Genomic DNA, 27,544 nt, shown 5'->3' with positions numbered 1-27,544 from the left:
AAATTTTTCCTAATTGTTGCTTGTTCCCTTCCTTGTTCACTCACTGGGTTTATACTCACCATTTTCAAATTCATGTTTTCAGATCACGAGGTAGCCGATAATTAGGACGAGGTGTCCTTGTAGATCTGTGTACATCTTCTGGTAGGTGTCTCGGCATTCGGTAGCTGTATATCCATCTGAGTCACTCCGCTGGAGGTCGAGTATTATTTTGTTATGTATAGATGAACTTAAATGTAAATTTTAAAAGAGTAATGCCAGTACGAGTTGGCAATGTGTATCACTATTTTGACTCAAAGTCATGAAATACGACTTAGTGATAATAAATAGAATCATAAGTAAAATAAATAATAGGCTTGCTTGGGTTTAGTGGATTACGTCCATTGGACCCATGCGCCGGTCATGACCCGGAATTTGGGTCGTGACAAAAACTTCTTTTATAGTCACTTATGCCTTCAAAAACTTTGTTTTCTCCCTTTAAATGGTTATATAATCTCATAATTGATTTTAAGTTGAGTTTTTTTAAATTTTTAGTTAAAACAGATTATAATTGAATGTTTACCTCGAGAATCTTGAAGCGAAAGCCATTCATTGAGAAGAAAACTTCTTTTATTGTCACTTATGCCTTCAAAAGCTTCGTTTCTCCCTTTAAATGGTTATATAATCTCATAATTGATTTTAAGTAGCGTTTTTTTTACATTTTTGGTTAAAACAGACTATAATTGAATGTTTACCTCGAGAATCTTGAAGTGAAAGCCATTCATTGAGAAGAAAACTTCTTTTATAGTCACTTATGCCTTCAAAAGCTTTGTTTCTCCCTTTAAATGGTTATATAATCTCATAATTGATTTTAAGTTGCCTTTTTTTTACATTTTTGGTTAAAACAGATTATAATTGAATGTTTACCTCGAGAATCTTGAAGCGAAAGCCATTCATTGAGAAGAAAACTTCTTTTATAGTCACTTATGCCTTCAAAAACTTTGTTTTCTCCCTTTAAATGGTTATATAATCTCATAATTGATTTTAAGTTGCGTTTTTTTAAATTTTTAGTTAAAACAGATTATAATTGAGTGTTTACCCCGAGAATCTTGAAGCGAAAGCCATTCATTGAGAAGAAAACCTCTTTTATAGTCACTTATGCCTTCAAAAGCTTCGTTTCTCCCTTTAAATGGTTATATAATCTCATAATTGATTTTAAGTTGCGTTTTTTAAAATTTTTAGTTAAAACAGATTATAATTGAATGTTTACCCCGAGAATCTTGAAGCGAAAGCCATTCATTGAGAAGAAAACTTCTTTTATAGTCACTTATGCCTTCAAAAGCTTTGTTTCTCCCTTTAAATGGTTATATAAACTCATAATTGATTTTAAGTTGCCTTTTTTTTACATTTTTGGTTAAAACAGATTATAATTGAATGTTTACCTCGAGAATCTTGAAGCGAAAGCCATTCATTGAGAAGAAAACTTCTTTTATAGTCACTTATGCCTTCAAAAACTTTATTTTCTCCCTTTAAATGGTTATATAATCTCATAATTGATTTTAAGTTGCGTTTTTTTAAATTTTTAGTTAAAACAGATTATAATTGAATGTTTACCCCGAGAATCTTGAAGCGAAAGCCATTCATTGAGAAGAAAACTTCTTTTATAGTCATTTATGCCTTCAAAAGCTTCGTTTCTCCCTTTAAATGGTTATATAATCTCATAATTGATTTTAAGTAGCGTTTTTTTTACATTTTTGGTTCAAACAGATTATAATTGAATGTTTACCTGGAGAATCTTGAAGCGAAAGCCATTTATTGAGAAGAAAACTTCTTTTATAGTCACTTATGCCTTCAAAAGCTTTGTTTCTCTCTTTAAATGATTATATAATCTCATAATTGATTTTAAGTTGAGTTTTTTTTACATTTTTGGTTAAAACAGATTATAATTGAATGTTTACCTCGAGAATCTTGAAGCGAAAGCCATTCATTGAGAAGAAAACTTCTTTTATAGTCACTTATGCCTTCAAAAGCTTTGTTTCTCCCTTTAAATGGTTCTATAATCTCATAATTGATTTTAAGTTGAGTTTTTTTTACATTTTTGGTTAAAACAGATTATAATTGAATGTTTACCTCGAGACTCTTGAAGCGAAAGTCATTCATTGAGAAGAAAACTTCTTTTATAGTCACTTATGCCTTCAAAAGCTTTGTTTCTCCCTTTAAATGGTTATATAATCTCATAATTGATTTTAAGTTACGTTTTTTTTGCATTCTTGGTTAAAACAGATTATAATTGAATGTTTACCTAGAGAAACGTGAAGCAAAAACCATTCATTGAGAAGAAAACTTCTTTTATAGTCACTTATGCCTTCAAAAGCTTTGTTTCTCCCTTTAAATGTTTATATAATCTCATAATTGATTTTAAGTTGAGTTTTTTTTAATTTTTGGTTAAAACAGATTATAATTGAATGTTTACCTCGAGAAACGTGAAGCAAAAACCATTCATTGAGAAGAAAACTTCTTTTATAGTCACTTATGCCTTCAAAAGCTTTGTTTCTCGCTTTAAATGGTTATATAATCTCATAATTGATTTTAAGTTGAATTTTTTTACATTTTTGGTTAAAGCAGATTATAATTGAATGTTTACCTCGGGAAACGTGATGCAAAATCCATTCATTGGGAAGAAAACTTCTTTTATAGTCACTTATGCCTTCAAAAGCTTTGTTTCTCCCTTTAAATGGTTATATAATCTCATAATTGATTTTAAGTTGAGTTGTTTTTACATTTTTGGTTAAAACATATTATAATTGAATGTTTACCTTGAGAAACGTGATGCAAAATCCATTCATTGAGAAGAAAACTTCTTTTATAGTCACTTATGCCTTCAAAAGCTTTGTTTCTCCCTTTAAATGGTTATATAATCTCATAATTGATTTTAAGTTAAGTTTTTTTTACATTTTTGGTTAAAACAGATTATAATTGAATGTTTACCTCGAGAATCTTGAAGCGAAAGCCATTCATTGAGAAGAAAACTTCTTTTATAGTCACTTATGCCTTCAAAAGCTTTGTTTCTCCCTTTAAATGGTTATATAAACTCATAATTGATTTTAAGTTGCCTTTTTTTTACATTTTTGGTTAAAACAGATTATAATTGAATGTTTACCTCGAGAATCTTGAAGCGAAAGCCATTCATTGAGAAGAAAACTTCTTTTATAGTCACTTATGCCTTCAAAAACTTTATTTTCTCCCTTTAAATGGTTATATAATCTCATAATTGATTTTAAGTTGCGTTTTTTTAAATTTTTAGTTAAAACAGATTATAATTGAATGTTTACCCCGAGAATCTTGAAGCGAAAGCCATTCATTGAGAAGAAAACTTCTTTTATAGTCATTTATGCCTTCAAAAGCTTCGTTTCTCCCTTTAAATGGTTATATAATCTCATAATTGATTTTAAGTAGCGTTTTTTTTACATTTTTGGTTCAAACAGATTATAATTGAATGTTTACCTCGAGAATCTTGAAGCGAAAGCCATTTATTGAGAAGAAAACTTCTTTTATAGTCACTTATGCCTTCAAAAGCTTTGTTTCTCTCTTTAAATGATTATATAATCTCATAATTGATTTTAAGTTGAGTTTTTTTTACATTTTTGGTTAAAACAGATTATAATTGAATGTTTACCTCGAGAATCTTGAAGCGAAAGCCATTCATTGAGAAGAAAACTTCTTTTATAGTCACTTATGCCTTCAAAAGCTTTGTTTCTCCCTTTAAATGGTTCTATAATCTCATAATTGATTTTAAGTTGAGTTTTTTTTACATTTTTGGTTAAAACAGATTATAATTGAATGTTTACCTCGAGACTCTTGAAGCGAAAGTCATTCATTGAGAAGAAAACTTCTTTTATAGTCACTTATGCCTTCAAAAGCTTTGTTTCTCCCTTTAAATGGTTATATAATCTCATAATTGATTTTAAGTTACGTTTTTTTTACATTTTTGGTTAAAACAGATTATAATTGAATGTTTACCTCGAGAAACGTGAAGCAAAAACCATTCATTGAGAAGAAAACTTCTTTTATAGTCACTTATGCCTTCAAAAGCTTTGTTTCTCCCTTTAAATGGTTATATAATCTCATAATTGATTTTAAGTTGAGTTTTTTTTAATTTTTGGTTAAAACAGATTATAATTGAATGTTTACCTCGAGAAACGTGAAGCAAAAACCATTCATTGAGAAGAAAACTTCTTTTATAGTCACTTATGCCTTCAAAAGCTTTGTTTCTCGCTTTAAATGGTTATATAATCTCATAATTGATTTTAAGTTGAATTTTTTTACATTTTTGGTTAAAGCAGATTATAATTGAATGTTTACCTCGGGAAACGTGATGCAAAATCCATTCATTGGGAAGAAAACTTCTTTTATAGTCACTTATGCCTTCAAAAGCTTTGTTTCTCCCTTTAAATGGTTATATAATCTCATAATTGATTTTAAGTTGAGTTGTTTTTACATTTTTGGTTAAAACATATTATAATTGAATGTTTACCTTGAGAAACGTGATGCAAAATCCATTCATTGAGAAGAAAACTTCTTTTATAGTCACTTATGCCTTCAAAAGCTTTGTTTCTCCCTTTAAATGGTTATATAATCTCATAATTGATTTTAAGTTGCGTTTTTTTTACATTTTTGGTTAAAACAGATTATAATTGAATGTTTACCTCGAGAATCTTGAAGCGAAAGCCATTCATTGAGAAGAAAACTTCTTTTATAGTCACTTATGCCTTCAAAAGCTTCGTTTCTCCCTTTAAATGGTTACATAATCTCATAATTGATTTTAAGTAGCGTTTTTTTTTACATTTTTGGTTAAAACAGATTATAATTGAATGTTTACCTCGAGAATCTTGAAGCGTAAGCCATTCATTGAGAAGAAAACTTCTTTTCTAGTCACTTATGCCTTCAAAAGCTTTGTTTCTCCCTTTAAATGGTTATATAATCTCATAATTGATTTTAAGTTGCATTTTTTTTACATTTTTGGTTAAAACAGATTATAATTGAATGTTTACCTCGAGAAACGTAATGCAAAAACCATTCATTGAGAAGAAAACTTCTTTTATAGTCACTTATGCCTTCAAAAACTTTGTTTCTCCCTTTAAATGGTTATATAATCTCATAATTGATTTTAAGTTGAGTTTTTTTTATATTTTTGGTTAAAACAGATTATAATTGAATGTTTACCTCGAGAATCTTGAAGCGAAAGCCATTCATTGAGAAGAAAACTTCTTTTATAGTCACTTATGCCTTCAAAAGCTTTGTTTCTCCCTTTAAATGGTTATATAATCTTATAATTGATTTTAAGTTGAGTTTTTTTTACATTTTTGGTTAAAACAGATTATAATTGAATGTTTACCTCGAGAATCTTGAAGCGAAAGCCATTCATTGAGAAGAAAACTTCTTTTATAGTCACTTATGCCTTCAAAAGCTTTGTTTCTCCCTTTAAATGGTTATATAATCTCATAATTGATTTTAAGTTGAGTTTTTTTTACATTTTTGGTTCAAACAGATTATAATTGAATGTTTACCTCGAGAATCTTGAAGCGAAAGTCATTCATTGAGAAGAAAACTTCTTTTATAGTCACTTATGCCTTCAAAAGCTTTGTTTCTCCCTTTAAATGGTTCTATAATCTCATAATTGATTTTAAGTTGAGTTTTTTTTACATTTTTGGTTAAAACAGATTATAATTGAATGTTTACCTCGAGACTCTTGAAGCGAAAGTCATTCATTGAGAAGAAAACTTCTTTTATAGTCACTTATGCCTTCAAAAGCTTTGTTTCTCCCTTTAAATGGTTATATAATCTCATAATTGATTTTAAGTTACGTTTTTTTTACATTTTTGGTTAAAACAGATTATAATTGAATGTTTACCTCGAGAAACGTGAAGCAAAAACCATTCATTGAGAAGAAAACTTCTTTTATAGTCACTTATGCCTTCAAAAGCTTTGTTTCTCCCTTTAAATGGTTATATAATCTCATAATTGATTTTAAGTTGAGTTTTTTTTAATTTTTGGTTAAAACAGATTATAATTGAATGTTTACCTCGAGAAACGTGAAGCAAAAACCATTCATTGAGAAGAAAACTTCTTTTATAGTCACTTATGCCTTCAAAAGCTTTGTTTCTCGCTTTAAATGGTTATATAATCTCATAATTGATTTTAAGTTGAATTTTTTTACATTTTTGGTTAAAGCAGATTATAATTGAATGTTTACCTCGGGAAACGTGATGCAAAATCCATTCATTGGGAAGAAAACTTCTTTTATAGTCACTTATGCCTTCAAAAGCTTTGTTTCTCCCTTTAAATGGTTATATAATCTCATAATTGATTTTAAGTTGAGTTGTTTTTACATTTTTGGTTAAAACATATTATAATTGAATGTTTACCTTGAGAAACATGATGCAAAATCCATTCATTGAGAAGAAAACTTCTTTTATAGTCACTTATGCCTTCAAAAGCTTTGTTTCTCCCTTTAAATGGTTATATAATCTCATAATTGATTTTAAGTTGCGTTTTTTTTACATTTTTGGTTAAAACAGATTATAATTGAATGTTTACCTCGAGAATCTTGAAGCGAAAGCCATTCATTGAGAAGAAAACTTCTTTTATAGTCACTTATGCCTTCAAAAGCTTCGTTTCTCCCTTTAAATGGTTACATAATCTCATAATTGATTTTAAGTAGCGTTTTTTTTTACATTTTTGGTTAAAACAGATTATAATTGAATGTTTACCTCGAGAATCTTGAAGCGTAAGCCATTCATTGAGAAGAAAACTTCTTTTCTAGTCACTTATGCCTTCAAAAGCTTTGTTTCTCCCTTTAAATGGTTATATAATCTCATAATTGATTTTAAGTTGCATTTTTTTTACATTTTTGGTTAAAACAGATTATAATTGAATGTTTACCTCGAGAAACGTAATGCAAAAACCATTCATTGAGAAGAAAACTTCTTTTATAGTCACTTATGCCTTCAAAAACTTTGTTTCTCCCTTTAAATGGTTATATAATCTCATAATTGATTTTAAGTTGAGTTTTTTTTATATTTTTGGTTAAAACAGATTATAATTGAATGTTTACCTCGAGAATCTTGAAGCGAAAGCCATTCATTGAGAAGAAAACTTCTTTTATAGTCACTTATGCCTTCAAAAGCTTTGTTTCTCCCTTTAAATGGTTATATAATCTTATAATTGATTTTAAGTTGAGTTTTTTTTACATTTTTGGTTAAAACAGATTATAATTGAATGTTTACCTCGAGAATCTTGAAGCGAAAGCCATTCATTGAGAAGAAAACTTCTTTTATAGTCACTTATGCCTTCAAAAGCTTTGTTTCTCCCTTTAAATGGTTATATAATCTCATAATTGATTTTAAGTTGAGTTTTTTTTACATTTTTGGTTCAAACAGATTATAATTGAATGTTTACCTCGAGAATCTTGAAGCGAAAGTCATTCATTGAGAAGAAAACTTCTTTTATAGTCACTTATGCCTTCAAAAGCTTTGTTTCTCCCTTTAAATGGTTCTATAATCTCATAATTGATTTTAAGTTGAGTTTTTTTTACATTTTTGGTTAAAACAGATTATAATTGAATGTTTACCTTGAGAAACGTGAAGCAAAAACCATTCATTGAGAAGAAAACTTCTTTTATAGTCACTTATGCCTTCAAAAGCTTTGTTTCTCCCTTTAAATGGTTATATAATCTCATAATTGATTTTAAGTTGAGTTTTTTTTAATTTTTGGTTAAAACAGATTATAATTGAATGTTTACCTCGAGAAACGTGAAGCAAAAACCATTCATTGAGAAGAAAACTTCTTTTATAGTCACTTATGCCTTCAAAAGCTTTGTTTTTCGCTTTAAATGGTTATATAATCTCATAATTGATTTTAAGTTGAATTTTTTTACATTTTTGGTTAAAGCAGATTATAATTGAATGTTTACCTCGGGAAACGTGATGCAAAATCCATTCATTGGGAAGAAAACTTCTTTTATAGTCACTTATGCCTTCAAAAGCTTTGTTTCTCCCTTTAAATGGTTATATAATCTCATAATTGATTTTAAGTTGAGTTGTTTTTACATTTTTGGTTAAAACATATTATAATTGAATGTTTACCTTGAGAAACGTGATGCAAAATCCATTCATTGAGAAGAAAACTTCTTTTATAGTCACTTATGCCTTCAAAAGCTTTGTTTCTCCCTTTAAATGGTTATATAATCTCATAATTGATTTTAAGTTACGTTTTTTTTACATTTTTGGTTAAAACAGATTATAATTGAATGTTTACCTTGAGAAACGTGAAGCAAAAACCATTCATTGAGAAGAAAACTTCTTTTATAGTCACTTATGCCTTCAAAAGCTTTGTTTCTCCCTTTAAATGGTTATATAATCTCATAATTGATTTTAAGTTGAGTTTTTTTTAATTTTTGGTTAAAACAGATTATAATTGAATGTTTACCTCGAGAAACGTGAAGCAAAAACCATTCATTGAGAAGAAAACTTCTTTTATAGTCACTTATGCCTTCAAAAGCTTTGTTTCTCGCTTTAAATGGTTATATAATCTCATAATTGATTTTAAGTTGAATTTTTTTACATTTTTGGTTAAAGCAGATTATAATTGAATGTTTACCTCGGGAAACGTGATGCAAAATCCATTCATTGGGAAGAAAACTTCTTTTATAGTCACTTATGCCTTCAAAAGCTTTGTTTCTCCCTTTAAATGGTTATATAATCTCATAATTGATTTTAAGTTGAGTTGTTTTTACATTTTTGGTTAAAACATATTATAATTGAATGTTTACCTTGAGAAACGTGATGCAAAATCCATTCATTGAGAAGAAAACTTCTTTTATAGTCACTTATGCCTTCAAAAGCTTTGTTTCTCCCTTTAAATGGTTATATAATCTCATAATTGATTTTAAGTTGCGTTTTTTTTACATTTTTGGTTAAAACAGATTATAATTGAATGTTTACCTCGAGAATCTTGAAGCGAAAGCCATTCATTGAGAAGAAAACTTCTTTTATAGTCACTTATGCCTTCAAAAGCTTCGTTTCTCCCTTTAAATGGTTACATAATCTCATAATTGATTTTAAGTAGCGTTTTTTTTTACATTTTTGGTTAAAACAGATTATAATTGAATGTTTACCTCGAGAATCTTGAAGCGAAAGCCATTCATTGAGAAGGAAACTTCATTTATAGTCACTTATGCCTTCAAAAGCTTTATTTCTCCCTTTAAATGGTTATATAATCTCATAATTGATTTTAAGTTGAGTTTTTTTTACATTTTTGGTTAAAACAGATTATAATTGAATGTTTACCTCGAGAATCTTGAAGCGAAAGCCATTCATTGAGAAGAAAACTACTTTTATAGTCACTTATGCCTTCAAAAGCTTTGTTTCTCGCTTTAAATGGTTATATAATCTCATAATTGATTTTAAGTAGCGTGTTTTTTACATTTTTGGTTAAAACAGATTATAATTGAATGTTTACCTCGAGAATCTTGAAGCGAAAGCCATTCATTGAGAAGAAAACTTCTTTTATAGTCACTTATGCCTTCAAAAGCTTTGTTTCTCCCTTTAAATGGTTATATAATCTCATAATTGATTTTAAGTTGCCTTTTTTTTACATTTTTGGTTAAAACAGATTATAATTGAATGTTTACCTCGAGAATCTTGAAGCGAAAGCCATTCATTAAGAAGAAAACTTCTTTTATAGTCACTTATGCCTTCAAAAACTTTGTTTTCTCCCTTTAAATGGTTATATAATCTCATAATTGATTTTAAGTTGAGTTTTTTTAAATTTTTAGTTAAAACAGATTATAATTGAATGTTTACCTCGAGAATCTTGAAGCGAAAGCCATTCATTGAGAAGAAAACTTCTTTTATAGTCACTTATGCCTTCAAAAGCTTCGTTTCTCCCTTTAAATGGTTATATAATCTCATAATTGATTTTAAGTTAAGTTTTTTTTACATTTTTGGTTAAAACAGATTATAATTGAATGTTTACCTCGAGAATCTTGAAGTGAAAGCCATTCATTGAGAAGAAAACTTCTTTTATAGTCACTTATGCCTTCAAAAGCTTTGTTTCTCCCTTTAAATGGTTATATAATCTCATAATTGATTTTAAGTTGCCTTTTTTTTACATTTTTGGTTAAAACAGATTATAATTGAATGTTTACCTCGAGAATCTTGAAGCGAAAGCCATTCATTGAGAAGAAAACTTCTTTTATAGTCACTTATGCCTTCAAAAACTTTGTTTTCTCCCTTTAAATGGTTATATAATCTCATAATTGATTTTAAGTTGCGTTTTTTTCAATTTTTAGTTAAAACAGATTATAATTGAGTGTTTACCCCGAGAATCTTGAAGCGAAAGCCATTCATTGAGAAGAAAACCTCTTTTATAGTCACTTATGCCTTCAAAAGCTTCGTTTCTCCCTTTAAATGGTTATATAATCTCATAATTGATTTTAAGTAGCGTTTTTTAAAATTTTTAGTTAAAACAGATTATAATTGAATGTTTACCCCGAGAATCTTGAAGCGAAAGCCATTCATTGAGAAGAAAACTTCTTTTATAGTCACTTATGCCTTCAAAAGCTTTGTTTCTCCCTTTAAATGGTTATATAAACTCATAATTGATTTTAAGTTGCCTTTTTTTTACATTTTTGGTTAAAACAGATTATAATTGAATGTTTACCTCGAGAATCTTGAAGCGAAAGCCATTCATTGAGAAGAAAACTTCTTTTATAGTCACTTATGCCTTCAAAAACTTTATTTTCTCCCTTTAAATGGTTATATAATCTCATAATTGATTTTAAGTTGCGTTTTTTTAAATTTTTAGTTAAAACAGATTATAATTGAATGTTTACCCCGAGAATCTTGAAGCGAAAGCCATTCATTGAGAAGAAAACTTCTTTTATAGTCATTTATGCCTTCAAAAGCTTCGTTTCTCCCTTTAAATGGTTATATAATCTCATAATTGATTTTAAGTAGCGTTTTTTTTACATTTTTGGTTCAAACAGATTATAATTGAATGTTTACCTCGAGAATCTTGAAGCGAAAGCCATTTATTGAGAAGAAAACTTCTTTTATAGTCACTTATGCCTTCAAAAGCTTTGTTTCTCTCTTTAAATGATTATATAATCTCATAATTGATTTTAAGTTGAGTTTTTTTTACATTTTTGGTTAAAACAGATTATAATTGAATGTTTACCTCGAGAATCTTGAAGCGAAAGCCATTCATTGAGAAGAAAACTTCTTTTATAGTCACTTATGCCTTCAAAAGCTTTGTTTCTCCCTTTAAATGGTTCTATAATCTCATAATTGATTTTAAGTTGAGTTTTTTTTACATTTTTGGTTAAAACAGATTATAATTGAATGTTTACCTCGAGACTCTTGAAGCGAAAGTCATTCATTGAGAAGAAAACTTCTTTTATAGTCACTTATGCCTTCAAAAGCTTTGTTTCTCCCTTTAAATGGTTATATAATCTCATAATTGATTTTAAGTTACGTTTTTTTTATATTTTTGGTTAAAACAGATTATAATTGAATGTTTACCTCAAGAAACGTGAAGCAAAAACCATTCATTGAGAAGAAAACTTCTTTTATAGTCACTTATGCCTTCAAAAGCTTTGTTTCTCCCTTTAAATGGTTATATAATCTCATAATTGATTTTAAGTTGAGTTTTTTTTAATTTTTGGTTAAAACAGATTATAATTGAATGTTTACCTCGAGAAACGTGAAGCAAAAACCATTCATTGAGAAGAAAACTTCTTTTATAGTCACTTATGCCTTCAAAAGCTTTGTTTCTCGCTTTAAATGGTTATATAATCTCATAATTGATTTTAAGTTGAATTTTTTTACATTTTTGGTTAAAGCAGATTATAATTGAATGTTTACCTCGGGAAACGTGATGCAAAATCCATTCATTGGGAAGAAAACTTCTTTTATAGTCACTTATGCCTTCAAAAGCTTTGTTTCTCCCTTTAAATGGTTATATAATCTCATAATTGATTTTAAGTTGAGTTGTTTTTACATTTTTGGTTAAAACATATTATAATTGAATGTTTACCTTGAGAAACGTGATGCAAAATCCATTCATTGAGAAGAAAACTTCTTTTATAGTCACTTATGCCTTCAAAAGCTTTGTTTCTCCCTTTAAATGGTTATATAATCTCATAATTGATTTTAAGTTAAGTTTTTTTTACATTTTTGGTTAAAACAGATTATAATTGAATGTTTACCTCGAGAATCTTGAAGCGAAAGCCATTCATTGAGAAGAAAACTTCTTTTATAGTCACTTATGCCTTCAAAAGCTTTGTTTCTCCCTTTAAATGGTTATATAATCTCATAATTGATTTTAAGTTTCGTTTTTTTTACATTTTTGGTTAAAACAGATTATAATTGAATGTTTACCTCAAGAATGTTGAAGCGAAAGCCATTCATTGAGAAGAAAACTTCTTTTATAGTCACTTATGCCTTTAAAAACTTTGTTTTCTCCCTTTAAATGGTTATATAATCTCATAATTGATTTTAAGTTGCGTTTTTTTAAATTTTTAGTTAAAACAGATTGTAATTGAACGTTTACCTCGAGAATCTTGAAGCGAAAGCCATTCATTGAGAAGAAAACTTCTTTTATAGTCACTTATGCCTTTAAAAAGTTTGTTTTCTCCCTTTAAATGGTTATATAATCTCATAATTGATTTTAAGTTACGTTTTTTTTACATTTTTGGTTACAAAAGATTATAGTTAAATGTTTACCTCGAGAATCTTGAAGCGAAAGCCATTCATTGAGAAGAAAACTTCTTTTATAGTCACTTATGCCTTCAAAAACATTGTTTTCTCCCTTTAAATGGTTATATAATCTCATAATTGATTTTAAGTTGCGTTTTTTAAAATTTTTAGTTAAAACAGATTATAATTGAACGTTTACCTAGAGAAACGTGATGCAAAAACCATTCATTGAGAAGAAAACTTCTTTTCTAGTCACTTATGCCTTCAAAAGCTTTGTTTCTCGCTTTAAATGGTTATATAATCTCATAATTCATTTTAAGTTGAATTTTTTTACATTTTTGGTTAAAGCAGATTATAATTGAATGTTTACCTCGAGAAACATGATGCAAAAACCATTCATTGAGAAGAAAACTTCTTTTATAGTCACTTATGCCTTCAAAAGCTTTATTTCTCCCTTTAAATGGTTATATAATCTCATAATTAATTTTAAGTTGTGTTTTTTTTACATTTTTGGTTAAAACAGATTATAATTGAATGTTTACCTTGAGAAACGTGATGCAAAATCCATTCATTAAGAAGAAAACTTCTTTTATAGTCACTTATGCCTTCAAAAGCTTTGTTTCTCCCTTTAAATGGTTATATAATCTCATAATTGATTTTAAGTTGAATTGTTTTTACATTTTTTATTAAAATAGATTATAATTGAATGTTTACCTTGAGAAACGTGATGCAAAAACCATTCATTGAGAAGAAAACTTCTTTTATAGTCACTTATGCCTTCAAAAGCTTTGTTTCTCCCTTTAAATGGTTATATAATCTCATAATTGATTTTAAGTTGAGTTTTTTTTACATTTTTGGTTAAAACAGATTATAATTGAATGTTTACCTCGAGAATCTTGAAGCGAAAGCCATTCATTGAGAAGAAAACTTCTTTTATAGTCACTTATGCCTTCAAAAGCTTTGTTTCTCCCTTTAAATGGTTATATAATCTCATAATTGATTTTAAGTTGAGTTTTTTTTACATTTTTGGTTTAAACAGATTAGAATTGAATGTTTACCTCGAGAATCTTGAAGCGAAAGCCATTCATTGAGAAGAAAACTTCTTTTATAGTCACTTATGCCTTCAAAAGCTTTGTTTCTCCCTTTAAATGGTTATATAATCTCATAATTGATTTTAAGTTGAGTTTTTTTTACATTTTTGGTTAAAACAGATTATAATTGAATGTTTACCTCGAGAATCTTGAAGCGAAAGCCATTCATTGAGAAGAAAACTTCTTTTATAGTCACTTATGCCTTCAAAAACTTTGTTTTCTCCCTTTAAATGGTTATATAATCTCATAATTGATTTTAAGTTGCGTTTTTTAAAATTTTTAGTTAAAACAGATTATAATTGAACGTTTACCTCGAGAAACGTGATGCAAAAACCATTCATTGAGAAGAAAACTTCTTTTCTAGTCACTTATGCCTTCAAAAGCTTTGTTTCTCCCTTTAAATGGTTATATAATCTCATAATTGATTTTAAGTTGAGTTTTTTTTATATTTTTGGTTAAAACATATTATAATTGAATGTTTACCTTGAGAAACGTGATGCAAAATCCATTCATTGAGAAGAAAACTTCTTTTATAGTCACTTATGCCTTCAAAAGCTTTGTTTCTCCCTTTAAATGGTTATATAATCTCATAATTGATTTTAAGTTGAGTTTTTTTTACATTTTTGGTTAAAACAGATTATAATTGAATGTTTACCTCGAGAATCTTGAAGCGAAAGCCATTCATTGAGAAGAAAACTTCTTTTATAGTCACTTATGCCTTCAAAAGTTTTGTTTCTCCCTTTAAATGGTTATATAATCTCATAATTGATTTTAAGTTGCGTTTTTTTTACATTTTTGGTTAAAACAGATTATAATTGAATGTTTACCTCGAGAATCTTGAAGCGAAAGCCATTCATTGAGAAGAAAACTTCTTTTATAGTCACTTATGCCTTCAAAAACTTTGTTTTCTCCCTTTAAATGGTTATATAATCTCATAATTGATTTTAAGTTGCGTTTTTTTAAATTTTTAGTTAAAACAGATTATAATTGAACGTTTACCTCGAGAATCTTGAAGCGAAAGCCATTCATTGAGAAGAAAACTTCTTTTATTGTCACGACCCAAATTCCGGGTCATGACCGGCGCATGGGTCCAATGGACGTAATCCACTAAACCCAAGCAAGCCTATTATTTATTTTACTTATGATTCTATTTATTATCACTAAGTCGTATTTCATGACTTTGAGTCAAAATAGTGATACACATTGCCAACTCGTACTGGCATTACTCTTTTAAAATTTACATTTAAGTTCATCTATACATAACAAAATAATACTCGACCTCCAGCGGAGTGACTCGGATGGATATACAGCTACCGAATGCCGAGACACCTACCAGAAGATGTACACAGATCTACAAGGACACCTCGTCCTAATTATCGGTTACCTCGTGATCTGAAAACATGAATTTGAAAATGGTGAGTATAAACCCAGTGAGTGAACAAGGAAGGGAACAAGCAACAATTAGGAAAAATTTAAAATCATGATGCACTTGTTTCAAACAATGCAATTTAGTTCATTCCTATTTAAAACCCCTCCAAACCCCAGAGTTTTTCGCTACAGCGAGCATGAATTTCGATGCAGTGAAAACAAAGCAACAAGAGAAACATTTTTCCTCACTCAACAATAGCCATCCTGCTAAACTAATAAAATCAACCTAACATTCATGAAAATTCTCAAAGTATAATGTGTCAAATTTTACGTACATTACAACCATAAATCATTGTCCATCAATTTGCTATATCACACACATTTACATATGTATATATATATATATACGTATATACCCATCATCATCATCTCATCAACCCATCATCATCATCACCAGCTCATCATCATCATCATCACCAGCTCATGCGCACTCCCTACTCGCACATGGCTGGGTCATCACCGGATTATGCGCACTCCCTACTCGCACATAACCGGGTCATCCTCGGCTTATGCACACTCCCTACTCGCACATAGCCGAGTCAACATAATTACACAACATTATATTCAAGCATATATGTATATCAACATAATGCAGCCACATAGAAATCCATAATAACCACATTTCATAACGTAAACCTTTTCTCAAAAGCTTGTTCCCAAGGCATTCATTTTCATGAAAAATTTCATAAAATCATTCAAACACTTTGTTTAAAATAGTCATATTCCCAAAACAATTTTGATAGGCAGTCCACTCACAGGTATCGAAAAATCCGGATTTCGGATGAACTCTGACTAATAGTCCTCAGGCGCAATTCCTTTGCCTTTTTCGGATGTCTCACCACCTTGACAAATAACAAAGTTGAGGAATTTACTATATTGTCCCTAAATTGATATAAATTAATTTAAACTACTAATGCTTGATATGTAAATGCACAAATATACCCGATTACCGCTTAATCACGGTATCGATTAAATTCGACCGATCACCCGATTAATCGGCGATTGTGTCCAAATCACCTCCAAATTAATTCATTTCTCCTCTAATACCTTAATTTACCACATACATTTAAATAAAGCCAAATTCAGCATTAGAACCCTCACAATTCCTTATAGAAAAAAATTTGGTCATTTGGTGTACTAGCATCGAATCTTTTTCTACATAACCGTTTCACCTTACTTCATCATTTTCCATGCCATTTTCCTTGAAATAAAAACAATACCCCATTGATATTCAGCCCTCATGGTTCAGCCAACAAGGAACCCTAGAGAAATTGAATATTTCTTTTGTGTTTTTGTTCATAACCATGCTTAACTATCCCTAAACACTAACATAGTCTAAAATCAAATTATTCCAACAACAATTCCTCTTCCATACCCATTTTTCAGAATTGAATTCATCATGATAACTCAATATTCAACCATGGAAATCAAGAACAAAAGCATGGGTAAGCTAGGTATCAAGGAGAATTAAAGAAATTTTAACTTACCTAGCTTGTTTCCTTGATTTCTTCACTTTTTCTTTGAATTTCCACCTAGGTTTTCTTGTTTTTCCTTTTGTTCTTCCTTTTTTCTGGTTGCTGGATGTCTAGGCCGAATATGGTGAGGGAATTGGGGATTTAATGGGCTGATTTCTATAGAAAATAATAAAATAATCAAGCATGCCATGTGTCACATGCTTATTGGCCAAATTTTTAACTTTTTGACTTTTTCTTCTTAATTTTCCACCACAAATATTCTGGTATTTATCCAATCCTACCACAATTAAAATCCCTTGGTCTTGACAAGTGCTGGGCCAAAAATTTTACTGATTTGCCCCCGAGACAAAAAAATTACGATTTTGCCCTTATACTCCGAAATGTACCGGAATCTCATTATTTCTACTTTTCAACCTAAAATAACACTACTATTGATCAATATTAACCAAATGGGGCAAAAATTGTTTAAAAAATTTTTCGTTTAGTCCACTAGTGGCAAAATTACCATTTTGCCCTTCTACTCTATAAATACCGGGAATCACAATTTTTCACTACTAAACATCATTTTATACTCCAATAATCATAATTATATTTCATATAATTATTCTTGGTCAAATGTGATCAAATCTTGGCTAAAAATCTCCATTTAATCATCAAATGGTAAAATGACCGTTTTGTCCCTAATTGGTCAATTTTCTGATGGACTCCAAACTGGACCTTGAACTCCAAATCACTATTCTAAACCATTCTGTTGGTTTTAAAATTTTCAAATTCCTCTTAGAATTTCTATTTGAACTAGTTCAAGGCTCGATTTAACTTAGTTGTACCACTCGATACAATACCGTCTTTTAATCGAGCTTGACAGGGTCTCACATTTATAGTCACTTATGCCTTTAAAAAGTTTGTTTTCTCCCTTTAAATGGTTATATAATCTCATAATTGATTTTAAGTTACGTTTTTTTTACATTTTTGGTTACAACAGATTATAATTAAATGTTTACCTCGAGAATCTTGAAGCGAAAGCCATTCATTGAGAAGAAAACTTCTTTTATAGTCACTTATGCCTTCAAAAACTTTGTTTTCTCCCTTTAAATGGTTATATAATCTCATAATTGATTTTAAGTTGCGTTTTTTAAAATTTTTAGTTAAAACAGATTATAATTGAACGTTTACCTCGAGAAACGTGATGCAAAAACCATTCATTGAGAAGAAAACTTCTTTTCTAGTCACTTATGCCTTCAAAAGCTTTGTTTCTCCCTTTAAATGGTTATATAATCTCATAATTGATTTTAAGTTGAGTTTTTTTTACATTTTTGGTTAAAACATATTATAATTGAATGTTTACCTTGAGAAACGTGATGCAAAATCCATTCATTGAGAAGAAAACTTCTTTTATAGTCACTTATGCCTTCAAAAGCTTTGTTTCTCCCTTTAAATGGTTATATAATCTCATAATTAATTTTAAGTTGTGTTTTTTTTACATTTTTGGTTAAAACAGATTATAATTGAATGTTTACCTCGAGAAACGTGATGCAAAATCCATTCATTAAGAAGAAAACTTCTTTTATAGTCACTTATGCCTTCAAAAGCTTTGTTTCTCCCTTTAAATGGTTATATAATCTCATAATTGATTTTAAGTTGAATTGTTTTTACATTTTTTATTAAAATAGATTATAATTGAATGTTTACCTTGAGAAACGTGATGCAAAAACCATTCATTGAGAAGAAAACTTCTTTTATAGTAACTTATGCCTTCAAAAGCTTTGTTTCTCCCTTTAAATGGTTATATAATCTCATAATTGATTTTAAGTTGAGTTTTTTTTACATTTTTGGTTAAAACAGATTAGAATTGAATGTTTACCTCGAGAATCTTGAAGCGAAAGCCATTCATTGAGAAGAAAACATCTTTTATAGTCACTTATGCCTTCAAAAGCTTTGTTTCTCCCTTTAAATGGTTATATAATCTCATAATTGATTTTAAGTTGAGTTTTTTTTACATTTTTGGTTAAAACAGATTATAATTGAATGTTTACCTCGAGAATCTTGAAGCGAAAGCCATTCATTGAGAAGAAAACTTCTTTTATAGTCACTTATGCCTTCAAAAACTTTGTTTCCTCCGTTTAAATGGTTATATAATCTCATAATTGATTTTAAGTTGTGTTTTTTTACATTTTTGGTTAAAGCAGATTATAATTGAATGTTTACCTCGAGAAACGTGATGCAAAAACCATTCATTGAGAAGAAAACTTCTTTTATAGTCACTTATGCCTTCAAAAGCTTTGTTTCTCCCTTTAAATGGTTATATAATCTCATAATTGATTTTAAGTTGAGTTTTTTTTACATTTTTGGTTAAAACAGATTATAATTGAATGTTTACCTCGAGAATCTTGAAGCGAAAGCCATTCATTGAGAAGAAAACTTCTTTTATAGTCACTTATGCCTTCAAAAACTTTGTTTCCTCCGTTTAAATGGTTATATAATCTCATAATTGATTTTAAGTTGTGTTTTTTTACATTTTTGGTTAAAGCAGATTATAATTGAATGTTTACCTCGAGAAACGTGATGCAAAAACCATTCATTGAGAAGAAAACTTCTTTTATAGTCACTTATGCCTTCAAAAGCTTTGTTTCTCCCTTTAAATGGTTATATAATCTCATAATTGATTTTAAGTTGCGTTTTTTTTACATTTTTGGTTAAAACAGATTATAATTGAATGTTTACCTCGAGAATCTTGAAGCGAAAGCCATTCATTGAGAAGAAAACTTCTTTTATAGTCACTTATGCCTTCAAAAACTTTGTTTTCTCCCTTTAAATGGTTATATAATCTCATAATTGATTTTAAGTTGCGTTTTTTTAAATTTTTAGTTAAAACAGATTATAATTGAATGTTTACCTCGAGAATCTTGAAGCGAAAGCCATTCATTGAGAAGAAAACTTCTTTTATAGTCACTTATGCCTTCAAAAAGTTTGTTTTCTCCCTTTAAATGGTTATATAATCTCATAATTGATTTTAAGTTACGTTTTTTTTACATTTTTGGTTACAACAGATTATAATTAAATGTTTACCTCGAGAATCTTGAAGCGAAAGCCATTCATTGAGAAGAAAACTTCTTTTATAGTCACTTATGCCTTCAAAAACTTTGTTTTCTCCCTTTAAATGGTTATATAATCTCATAATCGATTTTAAGTTGCGTTTTTTAAAATTTTTAGTTAAAACAGATTATAATTGAACGTTTACCTCGAGAAACGTGATGCAAAAACCATTCATTGAGAAGAAAACTTCTTTTCTAGTCACTTATGCCTTCAAAAGCTTTGTTTCTCCCTTTAAATGGTTATATAATCTCATAATTGATTTTAAGTTGAGTTTTTTTTACATTTTTGGTTAAAACATATTATAATTGAATGTTTACCTTGAGAAACGTGATGCAAAATCCATTCATTGAGAAGAAAACTTCTTTTATAGTCACTTATGCCTTCAAAAGCTTTGTTTCTCCCTTTAAATGGTTATATAATCTCATAATTGATTTTAAGTTGAGTTTTTTTTACATTTTTGGTTAAAACAGATTATAATTGAATGTTTACCTCGAGAATCTTGAAGCGAAAGCCATTCATTGAGAAGAAAACTTCTTTTATAGTCACTTATGCCTTCAAAAGCTTTGTTTCTCCCTTTAAATGGTTATATAATCTCATAATTGATTTTAAGTTGCGTTTTTTTTACATTTTTGGTTAAAACAGATTATAATTGAATGTTTACCTCGAGAATCTTGAAGCGAAAGCCATTCATTGAGAAGAAAACTTCTTTTATAGTCACTTATGCCTTCAAAAACTTTGTTTTCTCCCTTTAAATGGTTATATAATCTCATAATTGATTTTAAGTTGCGTTTTTTTAAATTTTTAGTTAAAACAGATTATAATTGAACGTTTACCTCGAGAATCTTGAAGCGAAAGCCATTCATTGAGAAGAAAACTTCTTTTATTGTCACGACCCAAATTCCGGGTCATGACCGGCGCATGGGTCCAATGGACGTAATCCACTAAACCCAAGCAAGCCTATTATTTATTTTACTTATGATTCTATTTATTATCACTAAGTCGTATTTCATGACTTTGAGTCAAAATAGTGATACACATTGCCAACTCGTACTGGCATTACTCTTTTAAAATTTACATTTAAGTTCATCTATACATAACAAAATAATACTCGACCTCCAGCGGAGTGACTCGGATGGATATACAGCTACCGAATGCCGAGACACCTACCAGAAGATGTACACAGATCTACAAGGACACCTCGTCCTAATTATCGGTTACCTCGTGATCTGAAAACATGAATTTGAAAATGGTGAGTATAAACCCAGTGAGTGAACAAGGAAGGGAACAAGCAACAATTAGGAAAAATTTAAAATCATGATGCACTTGTTTCAAACAATGCAATTTAGTTCATTCCTATTTAAAACCCCTCCAAACCCCAGAGTTTTTCGCTACAGCGAGCATGAATTTCGATGCAGTGAAAACAAAGCAACAAGAGAAACATTTTTCCTCACTCAACAATAGCCATCCTGCTAAACTAATAAAATCAACCTAACATTCATGAAAATTCTCAAAGTATAATGTGTCAAATTTTACGTACATTACAACCATAAATCATTGTCCATCAATTTGCTATATCACACACATTTACATATGTATATATATATATATACGTATATACCCATCATCATCATCTCATCAACCCATCATCATCATCACCAGCTCATCATCATCATCATCACCAGCTCATGCGCACTCCCTACTCGCACATGGCTGGGTCATCACCGGATTATGCGCACTCCCTACTCGCACATAACCGGGTCATCCTCGGCTTATGCACACTCCCTACTCGCACATAGCCGAGTCAACATAATTACACAACATTATATTCAAGCATATATGTATATCAACATAATGCAGCCACATAGAAATCCATAATAACCACATTTCATAACGTAAACCTTTTCTCAAAAGCTTGTTCCCAAGGCATTCATTTTCATGAAAAATTTCATAAAATCATTCAAACACTTTGTTTAAAATAGTCATATTCCCAAAACAATTTTGATAGGCAGTCCACTCACAGGTATCGAAAAATCCGGATTTCGGATGAACTCTGACTAATAGTCCTCAGGCGCAATTCCTTTGCCTTTTTCGGATGTCTCACCACCTTGACAAATAACAAAGTTGAGGAATTTACTATATTGTCCCTAAATTGATATAAATTAATTTAAACTACTAATGCTTGATATGTAAATGCACAAATATACCCGATTACCGCTTAATCACGGTATCGATTAAATTCGACCGATCACCCGATTAATCGGCGATTGTGTCCAAATCACCTCCAAATTAATTCATTTCTCCTCTAATACCTTAATTTACCACATACATTTAAATAAAGCCAAATTCAGCATTAGAACCCTCACAATTCCTTATAGAAAAAAATTTGGTCATTTGGTGTACTAGCATCGAATCTTTTTCTACATAACCGTTTCACCTTACTTCATCATTTTCCATGCCATTTTCCTTGAAATAAAAACAATACCCCATTGATATTCAGCCCTCATGGTTCAGCCAACAAGGAACCCTAGAGAAATTGAATATTTCTTTTGTGTTTTTGTTCATAACCATGCTTAACTATCCCTAAACACTAACATAGTCTAAAATCAAATTATTCCAACAACAATTCCTCTTCCATACCCATTTTTCAGAATTGAATTCATCATGATAACTCAATATTCAACCATGGAAATCAAGAACAAAAGCATGGGTAAGCTAGGTATCAAGGAGAATTAAAGAAATTTTAACTTACCTAGCTTGTTTCCTTGATTTCTTCACTTTTTCTTTGAATTTCCACCTAGGTTTTCTTGTTTTTCCTTTTGTTCTTCCTTTTTTCTGGTTGCTGGATGTCTAGGCCGAATATGGTGAGGGAATTGGGGATTTAATGGGCTGATTTCTATAGAAAATAATAAAATAATCAAGCATGCCATGTGTCACATGCTTATTGGCCAAATTTTTAACTTTTTGACTTTTTCTTCTTAATTTTCCACCACAAATATTCTGGTATTTATCCAATCCTACCACAATTAAAATCCCTTGGTCTTGACAAGTGCTGGGCCAAAAATTTTACTGATTTGCCCCCGAGACAAAAAAATTACGATTTTGCCCTTATACTCCGAAATGTACCGGAATCTCATTATTTCTACTTTTCAACCTAAAATAACACTACTATTGATCAATATTAACCAAATGGGGCAAAAATTGTTTAAAAAATTTTTCGTTTAGTCCACTAGTGGCAAAATTACCATTTTGCCCTTCTACTCTATAAATACCGGGAATCACAATTTTTCACTACTAAACATCATTTTATACTCCAATAATCATAATTATATTTCATATAATTATTCTTGGTCAAATGTGATCAAATCTTGGCTAAAAATCTCCATTTAATCATCAAATGGTAAAATGACCGTTTTGTCCCTAATTGGTCAATTTTCTGATGGACTCCAAACTGGACCTTGAACTCCAAATCACTATTCTAAACCATTCTGTTGGTTTTAAAATTTTCAAATTCCTCTTAGAATTTCTATTTGAACTAGTTCAAGGCTCGATTTAACTTAGTTGTACCACTCGATACAATACCGTCTTTTAATCGAGCTTGACAGGGTCTCACATTTATAGTCACTTATGCCTTTAAAAAGTTTGTTTTCTCCCTTTAAATGGTTATATAATCTCATAATTGATTTTAAGTTACGTTTTTTTTACATTTTTGGTTACAACAGATTATAATTAAATGTTTACCTCGAGAATCTTGAAGCGAAAGCCATTCATTGAGAAGAAAACTTCTTTTATAGTCACTTATGCCTTCAAAAACTTTGTTTTCTCCCTTTAAATGGTTATATAATCTCATAATTGATTTTAAGTTGCGTTTTTTAAAATTTTTAGTTAAAACAGATTATAATTGAACGTTTACCTCGAGAAACGTGATGCAAAAACCATTCATTGAGAAGAAAACTTCTTTTCTAGTCACTTATGCCTTCAAAAGCTTTGTTTCTCCCTTTAAATGGTTATATAATCTCATAATTGATTTTAAGTTGAGTTTTTTTTACATTTTTGGTTAAAACATATTATAATTAAATGTTTACCTTGAGAAACGTGATGCAAAATCCATTCATTGAGAAGAAAACTTCTTTTATAGTCACTTATGCCTTCAAAAGCTTTGTTTCTCCCTTTAAATGGTTATATAATCTCATAATTAATTTTAAGTTGTGTTTTTTTTACATTTTTGGTTAAAACAGATTATAATTGAATGTTTACCTCGAGAAACGTGATGCAAAATCCATTCATTAAGAAGAAAACTTCTTTTATAGTCACTTATGCCTTCAAAAGCTTTGTTTCTCCCTTTAAATGGTTATATAATCTCATAATTGATTTTAAGTTGAATTGTTTTTACATTTTTTATTAAAATAGATTATAATTGAATGTTTACCTTGAGAAACGTGATGCAAAAACCATTCATTGAGAAGAAAACTTCTTTTATAGTAACTTATGCCTTCAAAAGCTTTGTTTCTCCCTTTAAATGGTTATATAATCTCATAATTGATTTTAAGTTGAGTTTTTTTTACATTTTTGGTTAAAACAGATTAGAATTGAATGTTTACCTCGAGAATCTTGAAGCGAAAGCCATTCATTGAGAAGAAAACATCTTTTATAGTCACTTATGCCTTCAAAAGCTTTGTTTCTCCCTTTAAATGGTTATATAATCTCATAATTGATTTTAAGTTGAGTTTTTTTTACATTTTTGGTTAAAACAGATTATAATTGAATGTTTACCTCGAGAATCTTGAAGCGAAAGCCATTCATTGAGAAGAAAACTTCTTTTATAGTCACTTATGCCTTCAAAAACTTTGTTTCCTCCGTTTAAATGGTTATATAATCTCATAATTGATTTTAAGTTGTGTTTTTTTACATTTTTGGTTAAAGCAGATTATAATTGAATGTTTACCTCGAGAAACGTGATGCAAAAACCATTCATTGAGAAGAAAACTTCTTTTATAGTCACTTATGCCTTCAAAAGCTTTGTTTCTCCCTTTAAATGGTTATATAATCTCATAATTGATTTTAAGTTGAGTTTTTTTTACATTTTTGGTTAAAACAGATTATAATTGAATGTTTACCTCGAGAATCTTGAAGCGAAAGCCATTCATTGAGAAGAAAACTTCTTTTATAGTCACTTATGCCTTCAAAAACTTTGTTTCCTCCGTTTAAATGGTTATATAATCTCATAATTGATTTTAAGTTGTGTTTTTTTACATTTTTGGTTAAAGCAGATTATAATTGAATGTTTACCTCGAGAAACGTGATGCAAAAACCATTCATTGAGAAGAAAACTTCTTTTATAGTCACTTATGCCTTCAAAAGCTTTGTTTCTCCCTTTAAATGGTTATATAATCTCATAATTGATTTTAAGTTGCGTTTTTTTTACATTTTTGGTTAAAACAGATTATAATTGAATGTTTACCTCGAGAATCTTGAAGCGAAAGCCATTCATTGAGAAGAAAACTTCTTTTATAGTCACTTATGCCTTCAAAAACTTTGTTTTCTCCCTTTAAATGGTTATATAATCTCATAATTGATTTTAAGTTGCGTTTTTTTAAATTTTTAGTTAAAACAGATTATAATTGAATGTTTACCTCGAGAATCTTGAAGCGAAAGCCATTCATTGAGAAGAAAACTTCTTTTATAGTCACTTATGCCTTCAAAAAGTTTGTTTTCTCCCTTTAAATGGTTATATAATCTCATAATTGATTTTAAGTTACGTTTTTTTTACATTTTTGGTTACAACAGATTATAATTAAATGTTTACCTCGAGAATCTTGAAGCGAAAGCCATTCATTGAGAAGAAAACTTCTTTTATAGTCACTTATGCCTTCAAAAACTTTGTTTTCTCCCTTTAAATGGTTATATAATCTCATAATCGATTTTAAGTTGCGTTTTTTAAAATTTTTAGTTAAAACAGATTATAATTGAACGTTTACCTCGAGAAACGTGATGCAAAAACCATTCATTGAGAAGAAAACTTCTTTTCTAGTCACTTATGCCTTCAAAAGCTTTGTTTCTCCCTTTAAATGGTTATATAATCTCATAATTGATTTTAAGTTGAGTTTTTTTTACATTTTTGGTTAAAACATATTATAATTGAATGTTTACCTTGAGAAACGTGATGCAAAATCCATTCATTGAGAAGAAAACTTCTTTTATAGTCACTTATGCCTTCAAAAGCTTTGTTTCTCCCTTTAAATGGTTATATAATCTCATAATTGATTTTAAGTTGAGTTTTTTTTACATTTTTGGTTAAAACAGATTATAATTGAATGTTTACCTCGAGAATCTTGAAGCGATAGCCATTCATTGAGAAGAAAACTTCTTTTATAGTCACTTATGCCTTCAAAAGCTTTGTTTCTCCCTTTAAATGGTTATATAATCTCATAACTGATTTTAAGTTGCGTTTTTTTTACATTTTTGGTTAAAACAGATTATAATTGAATGTTTACCTCGAGAATCTTGAAGCGAAAGCCATTCATTGAGAAGAAAACTTCTTTTATAGTCACTTATGCCTTCAAAAACTTTGTTTTCTCCCTTTAAATGGTTATATAATCTCATAATTGATTTTAAGTTGCGTTTTTTAAAATTTTTAGTTAAAACAGATTATAATTGAACGTTTACCTCGAGAAACGTGATGCAAAAACCATTCATTGAGAAGAAAACTTCTTTTCTAGTCACTTATGCCTTCAAAAGCTTTGTTTCTCGCTTTAAATGGTTATATAATCTCATAATTGATTTTAAGTTGAATTTTTTTACATTTTTGGTTAAAGCAGATTATAATTGAATGTTTACCTCGAGAAACATGATGCAAAAACCATTCATTGAGAAGAAAACTTCTTTTATAGTCACTTATGCCTTCAAAAGCTTTGTTTCTCCCTTTAAATGGTTATATAATCTCATAATTAATTTTAAGTTGTGTTTTTTTTACATTTTTGGTTAATACAGATTATAATTGAATGTTTACCTCGAGAAACGTGATGCAAAATCCATTCATTAAGAAGAAAACTTCTTTTATAGTCACTTATGCCTTCAAAAGCTTTGTTTCTCCCTTTAAATGGTTATATAATCTCATAATTGATTTTAAGTTGAATTGTTTTTACATTTTTTATTAAAATAGATTATAATTGAATGTTTACCTTGAGAAACGTGATGCAAAAACCATTCATTGAGAAGAAAACTTCTTTTATAGTAACTTATGCCTTCAAAAGCTTTGTTTCTCCCTTTAAATGGTTATATAATCTCATAATTGATTTTAAGTTGAGTTTTTTTTACATTTTTGGTTAAAACAGATTAGAATTCAATGTTTACCTCGAGAATCTTGAAGCGAAAGCCATTCATTGAGAAGAAAACTTGTTTTATAGTCACTTATGCCTTCAAAAGCTTTGTTTCTCCCTTTAAATGGTTATATAATCTCATAATTGATTTTAAGTTGAGTTTTTTTTACATTTTTGGTTAAAACAGATTATAATTGAATGTTTACCTCGAGAATCTTGAAGCGAAAGCCATTCATTGAGAAGAAAACTTCTTTTATAGTCACTTATGCCTTCAAAAACTTTGTTTCCTCCGTTTAAATGGTTATATAATCTCATAATTGATTTTAAGTTGTGTTTTTTTACATTTTTGGTTAAAGCAGATTATAATTGAATGTTTACCTCGAGAAACGTGATGCAAAAACCATTCA

The 27,544-nt window shown here is 29.1% G+C and overlaps 1 long non-coding RNA gene across 1 annotated transcript in view; it reads right to left on the bottom strand.

Annotated features, from left to right (window-relative positions):
- LOC148761233 (uncharacterized) overlaps positions 1-16,083 on the bottom strand; it is an 80,065-nt gene extending 63,982 nt beyond the window's left edge. The window contains exon 1 of the long non-coding RNA XR_016027870.1: positions 16,010-16,083. This is a non-coding gene — a long non-coding RNA (uncharacterized LOC148761233). The remainder of the gene's footprint in view (positions 1-16,009) is intronic.
- Between the last annotated feature and the right edge of the window lie 11,461 nt (positions 16,084-27,544).

This window comes from Theobroma cacao, chromosome 8, assembly GCF_053813885.1.
Source record: "Theobroma cacao isolate CCN51 chromosome 8, ASM5381388v1, whole genome shotgun sequence".
NCBI lineage: Eukaryota > Viridiplantae > Streptophyta > Magnoliopsida > Malvales > Malvaceae > Theobroma > Theobroma cacao.
This window is presented reverse-complemented; position numbering and strand designations above follow the sequence as displayed.